The following is a 7,462-nucleotide window of genomic DNA, read 5'->3' as shown; positions in this document are numbered from 1 at the left end:
GTTATTATGTGTGTGATTGGACCCTTGGACATGTCAAGGGCATTTAATGTGTGTGCATGATTGTATTAAAATACAACAGGAGCTGTATTTAGTTTTTATTAGGATTTTATTTTTGATCTAGATACATGTACATTCCTTTTATGGAATATAGGATCAAAATGTAAAATTCTATTAATGTTACGGATCGAATCTTGCAAAGCGTGGAACCTTGTAAGGACCAGAGGCGCAGCGGAACTAGGAGCAAGATGGATGCGACAGCTAGACCCGGAGGCGGTGGCCAAATATGGCAGCAACTTGGGATGACAACACACGGAGGACAATTAGAGATAAAAGCCATAATAGTTGAAAATTAAATTTTCTATTTATTGCTTTTATATTGTGCTGTGTGTGCATGTTAGTTTACAAGTTTAGTAGGCTAGCATAGTTAAAATTCCTCATTTATAAATAACTAAGTGGGAGAGGGATTTTAAATAAATCCCATGGTCTCCATTACTGGTTTGTAAGTGATGCAAACAAGCTTGCGCGTTGGCTCTGAGTGCCTTCCTCCATAACGGATGAGCTTGTTTGTGGATCACTAGAACAAACTTCCATTTTTGGATGACTATAGGAAATTAATTAAGAGCGTGTGATCTTCCCCAACGGAAGGGGCATAATCTTATTAATGGACTTAGTGTCAAGTAATGGTATACACTTAGACACATCTAATAGTATCCTCCCCAGCGGAGTCACTGCTATTATATGTGTGACCAAATACCAACTATTATTTTTATTTGTCAAAAGTTAGGTTGACAAGATAATAAAATTAATGGGTGAAAACCCTCCTTTTACAAATGTTGAATTTGTATACGTCCACACTAACGTGGCATACAAAATTCACGGTGTTATGAGGTGTTGGTTAATTTAAAATAGTATTGTTTGAGGAATCAATATTATTCTAAATTTAGAGTTCTGACCAAAAGTTATTTGTGATTCTTAGGATGTCTTTCAACCCACTGTCCATCATACTTCAACAGAATAGACTTACTGGACCAAACTACATAGATTGGAAAAGAAACCTGGACATTGTTCTTACTGCTGAAAGCTATAAGTTTGTACTGACTGAGCCTAATCCTGATGCACCCACTGGTGAATCTACCCAAGAGGAGATTGAATATCATAGGAAATGGGTAAAAGCAGATGAGATGGCGCGGTGTTACATTCTGGCTTCAATGTCAAATGTATTGCAACATCGACATCAAGATTTACCAACAACTTATGATATTATGAACAATCTCAAGGAACTCTTTGGTCATCGGGATAGGGCTTCTAGGCAAGAAGCCATGAGAAAGATAATGATGACCACCATGCAAGAGGGTACTCCGTAAGGGATCATATCCTAAAGATGATGGCTTATCCGAATGAGATACGGATCCTTGGAGGAGAAATTGATGGGAAACCCGGATCGATATGATCCTCCAAACGCTACCTAGAAGTTTTGAGCGGTTTAGCTGAACTATAATATGAATAAGAGGGTTTATTCATTAGCGGAACTACTGTCAGAACTTCAAGCGCAGAAGGATTATTTCATCACAATGCTCAAATTCACTATGTCGAAAATGGTTCTACTTCTAAACCGAAAGGAAAGAAGAAGAAGAAATAAGTTGGTTCAGCAAAGAAAGTGAATAAATCTCAGAGTACGGATTTAAAGTTGGAGTGAAGAAGCCAAGGGCAAATGCTTCTGCAAGCAGGCAGGACATTGGAAGGCGGACTGTCCTCGTAGGAACCAAAACAAAGGTATATCTCATGCTCTAGTTGTTGAAACATGTTTAGCGGTGTTATCTACCAGCACCTGGTGTGTAGATACGGGAGCCACTGATCATGTCTGCAATTCCTTGCAGGGGTTCCAGGAAACCCGACGACTATCTGAAGGAGAAATTATCGTCTACATGGGTAATGCTACTAAGGTGGCAACTGTTGCAGTGGGAGACGTCTACTTATCTTTTAGTAGAAATAGAAATTTGGTTTTAAGAAATTGTCTTTATGTACCCAGTTTTAGAAAGAATTTAATTTCAGTTTCTAAACTGTTTTTAGATGGATATTCAGTTTCTTTCAGTAACGATGTAGTTATTAAAAGAAATAAAGTGATTATCTGTTCTGGTGCATTAGTTGGCAATTTGTATACTTTAAATCTAATTTCTTCCACAAAGCAAAACATGGAAATTTATAACTCATCTTCTAATTCTAATAAGAGAAAAGAACCTTCAGAAATGAACCAAGCATATCTTTGGCATCTAAGACTTGGTCATATTAATTTAAGTAGGATTCAGAGGCTTATAGCCGATGGACTTTTGAGTTCATTAGAGTTGAAAAATTTTCCAACTTGTGAATCTTGCTTAGAAGGTAAAATGACCAAGAGGCCGTTCAAGGCCAAGGGGTATAGAGCCAAAGAAGTGTTAGAGTTGGTTCACTCGGATTTGTGTTATGTCTGTCCGGGCAAGAGGAGGTTTTGAATATTTTGTCTCTTTCATGGACGATTATTCAAGATACGGATATATTTACCTAATGCGCAAGTCCGAGTGCTTTGATAAGTTCAAAGAATACAAGGTGATGTGGAGAAGCGATTAGGTAAAAGTATCAAGACACTACGATCGATCGTGGTGGCGAATACCTCTTAGGAGAGTTTAGGAATTACTTATCGAAGGTGGGATTCAATCCCAATTGTCCGCACCTGAGAATGGTGTGGCAGAGCGAAGGAATAGGACTCTTATGGAGATGGTTAGATCAATGATGAGTTATTCAGATTACAAATTCGTTTTGGGGATATGCTCGGGAAACAGTGTATGTTCGAACTTAGTACCTTCTAAATCAGTTTCTTCTACTCCCATAGAATTATGGAATGGGCGAAACCAGTCTAAGACATATTCGGATATGGGGTAGTCTAGCACATGTCTTGAAACGAGATCTTGATAAGTTAGAATCTCGTCTGAAGTTCGCGTGTTTGTAGGATATCCCAAAGGAGCGAAAGGTGGTTTATTTTATAGTCCTAAAGACGAGAAGGTCATTGTTAGCACCAATGCCCAGCTTTTTAGAAGAAGACTATATAATGGATCACAAACCCAGTAGTAAAGTTGTTTTAGAAGAACTTAGAGAGGACATGTCTACTTGAGTACCAACGATACAAGATGAAGTACCACAAGAGGCGCAACACGTGTCACACATGATACACCCAGACGGTGCCTCGTCGTAGTGGGAGGTTGTAAGGCAAACTGAAAGATTCATGTTTTGGGAGAGTCTTGGACTTGGTCCCGGTAAACATGAACCCGATCCACGAACATATGACGAAGCACTCCAAGATATAGATGCAGCATCTTGGCAAAAGGCAATGAATTCAGAAATAGAGTCTATGTACTCTAATAAAGTCCGGGAGCTTGTAGAACCACACGATGGTGTAAAAGCCGTTGGATGCAAGTGGATCTATAAAAGGAAAAGAGGGGCAGACGGGAAGGTAGAAACCTTCAAAGCTAGGCTTGTTGCGAAAGGGTACACTCAGAAAGAGGGAATCGATTATGAGGAGACATTTTCACCGGTAGCCATGCTTAAGTCTATCTGGATACTCTTATCCATTGTTGCTCATATGGATTATGAGATTTGACAAATGGATGTCAAGACAACTTTCCTTAATGGAAGTCTTGAAGAGAACATCCATATGAAGCAACCAGAAGGGTTCATTGAAAAAGGCAAAGAGCATCTAGTGTGCAAGCTCAATCGGTCCATTTATGGACTGAAGCAAGCTTCAAGTCTTGGAACATCCGGTTTAATGAAGTAATCCAGTCATATGGATTTATTCAAAGTCGGATGAGTCTTGTGTATATAAAGTGTATGAAACGTGGTGGTATTTCTTGTACTATCGTAGATGATATTTTGTTAATTGGCAACAATGTCAAAGTATTATCGACGTAAGGGTATGGTTGTCAAACAATTTGATATGAAGGACTTAGGAGAATGTGCACACATTCTTGGGATCAAAGTTATAAGGGATCGTAAGAAAAGAATGTTGTGTCTATCCCAAGCTTCATATATAGATACAATCCTTGCTCGTTTTAGCATGCAGGATTCCAAGAAAGGTTTCTTACCTTTTAGACATGGAGTAGCTTTATCTAAATAGATGTCTCCAAAGACATCAAAAGAGATAGAGGACATGAAAGCGGTTCCTTATGCTTGGTGTAGGAAGCCTAATGTATGTAATGCTATGTACGAGACACGATATTTGTTTTGTCGCATGGTCAGCAGATATCGAGTAACCTGGACAAGGACATTGGACTGCGGTAAAGCATATATTAAAGTACACGAGAAGGACTAGGGATTATATGCTAGTATACCAAGCGGATGATTTGCTCACATGGGTTTTGATTTCCAATCAAATAGGGATAATAGTAAGTCTACATCGGGCTATGTGTTTACTTTAGGAGGTGGAGCCATTTCATGGAGGAGTGTTAAGCAGAAATGCGTGTCGAACTCAACCATGGAAGCTGAGTATGTGGCTCTGAGGCAGCTAAAGAAGCGGTATGGCTCAGGAACTTTCTAATGGACTTAGATGTGATTCTGGTTTGCCCAAAATCATCACAATTTATTGTGATAATAGCGGTGCGATTGCAAACTCGAAGGAACCACGAGCTCATAAGGCGAGTAAACATATAGAGCGCAAGTACCACGGATACGAGATATTGTGAGCGAGGAGAAGTTGTCATCGCCAAGATTGCATCAGTGGATAACTGGCGGATCCTTTCACTAAGGCCCTTCGTGAAAGCTTTCGATCGGCATGTGGAGGAATGGGAATCGGATGTATGGTAGAAGATATGGCGCTTAGTCATTAGTATAAGTGGGAGATTGTTGGAGTGTATCTTGAAAGCCTAAGCTTTGTAAACATTCATTATGAATAAAGAATCACATTTGGTCAAATTTTCTACATTTGTTTGTAGTTGTTCATTTAATTTATATTGTAGATAACATAGTATGTGGTATCACATACAGAAGATGATGTTATCAGTACCTTATAAATTATAAACAGTAGCTCTCGACCAGAATGGAAAGGAACAAACCATTAGAAGGTCGTAGTGTAATTAGGTATTAGTTTATCTTGACTATATAATTACACTAGTACACTCAGAGTGTATTGAGTAGGACCATTTGAGGTCGTTTCTTTTATACTGACTTTATAAAGGAACAAAGACCTCGGTTATTATGGAAGTGTGTGCTCTTAATCCTAATATAATAACAAGCACATATATTTGATATTTATTTCTTTAATTTATCAATGGGTGAGATTTAGTTCGATGAATCAATAAACCCGATAAGTTGGGAAATGCTATCACTTATAGTGTGTGTTGTTGATTATAGAAGGAAACTGTGTCCTAGAGATACTAGGTTGATAATGTCCCCAAGAGGAGCTCATAAGGATTGTCATGTTAAATCCTGCAGGTGGACTTAGTCCGACATGACGATAAAGTTGAGTGGTACTACTCTTGGACTTAGACATTAATTAAATGAGTTGTCGATAACTCACTTAATTAGTGGACATTCGATATCTTAAACAGGAGACTAACACACTCATAATAAGAAGGAGCCCAAAAATGTAATTTGGGATTGGTGCGGTAGTTCAATGATAGTTCTCTAGTGGAATGAATTATCGTTGATAAAATTAAGTTGTGTGTTCGGGGCGAACACGGGATGCTTAATTTTATCGGGAGACCAAAACCAATTCCTCCTCTCGGTCCCTATCGTAGCCTCTTATTTATAGAGTACTATACCCACCTATACCCACCTTCTATACCCACCCAAAGGGGGCCGGCCAAGCTAGCTTGGGAATCAAGCTAGGGTCGGCCTAGGTATATTTTGGGGTGGCCGGCCCTAGCTTGAACCCAAGCTAGTAGGGCCGGCCAAATAAAATTAAAAAAGAAATTTAATTTTAATTTTTATTATTATGTGGAAGATATATTTTAAAGAGAATTAAAATTAAAATATCTCTCTTGTAAAATATCTACAAAAGATTAAAGAAAGAGATTAGATCTCTTTCCTTATTTGTAGATTGGAAGAGATGTTTTATTTTCTCTTTAAAATTATTCACATGTTAATAAAATTAAAATTATAGATATTTCCTTTTATTAACCATGAAGAGATTTTAAAGAGAAATTTTATTTTTTAAAATTTCCGGAAATAAATTAGGAAGTTTTAATTGTTGATTAAAACTTGTCCTCTTTTGTATTCCAATGATGTGGCCGGCCATCACAAATTAATTGGGGAAATTTTATTTTATTTCTCTCAATTAAATCATGTCAAGGAAATTAAGGAAAATTTATTGTAATTAAATTTCCTAATTTACCTAGGCCAAGGAATATAAAAGAAGGGGTGAGGGTGCCTTCACAAGACACAACATCTATTATTCCTCTCCCTCTTTTGTTCCTTGGTGTGGCCGGCCAACCTCTCCATCTCTTCCTCTTGTGGTGGCGAACCCTACCCTTCTATTGGAGCTCTTGTGGTGGCGGATACTACTCGGAGAAGAAGAAGAAGAAGGAGAAAGCTAGCATCTCTTGGAGCTTGGTTAGTATTTTGGTTTTCTCCTTGGTGAAGCTTTTCTTTTGTGGCCGAACCTTGCTTGGAGGAGAAGAAGGTGGTTGGTGGTTTCTCATCTTGGAAGATCGTTGCCCACACAACGTCCGAGGTTAGAAGAGGAATACGGTAGAAGATCAAGAGGTTTTTCTACAAGGTATAACTAGTAATTTCTATTTCGCATCATGCTAGTTATTTATGGAAATAATACCAAATACAAGAGGCTTACGTTCTAGTATTTGAATATGTTTTTTCGAAGTTGTGTTCTTTTGTTTCTTTCTTTTCCTTGTGATTTGATTGTTTTCTTTGGTTAACCTAAAGTTATTTTAGGAAATTAAATATTAGCTTTCTATTAAAGGTTTTGTCTAGTCGGTGGTGGTTGCTCCCATATCCAAGAAGGCCATGTGCCTCGCCACGTCAGTACTGGGAACCTTTTATGGAAATTAATATTTAATGGAATTAATAACTTAAGGAGACTTGGGTCGAACGTGTTAAGTTCCGCAGGAGATCCAAGTCAAAACCTAAAAGAACAAATAGATTAAGTTTTGGATCAAACGTGTTAAGTTCCGCAGGAGATCCAAAATTTAATTTAAAAGAACACATGGTAGCTAGGAAAAGGTTCAGACCTTTGTACAAAATTTTTGTACAGTGGAACCTATAGGCTTTCCGAGTAGCAACCAACAGATTGTTCGCTGAAGGCTTAGCATGTGTCTTCCGGAGTTTTGTTCCGGGAGGACAGTTTGGTCAGCCCGGGACTCGGTGAGGTGGGCCGAAAGCCCAATCTTCGCATCGTCAGCAGAGGATAACTTCTCCTACAGAAGCTGCATATAGCATGTACGAGCAGGAGCATTCCGGTGTCCTTGTGGAGAACCCCACG

Source organism: Zingiber officinale, chromosome 9A (genome assembly GCF_018446385.1).
Source record: "Zingiber officinale cultivar Zhangliang chromosome 9A, Zo_v1.1, whole genome shotgun sequence".
Taxonomy (NCBI): domain Eukaryota; kingdom Viridiplantae; phylum Streptophyta; class Magnoliopsida; order Zingiberales; family Zingiberaceae; genus Zingiber; species Zingiber officinale.
Note: the sequence above shows the minus strand (reverse complement) of the source record.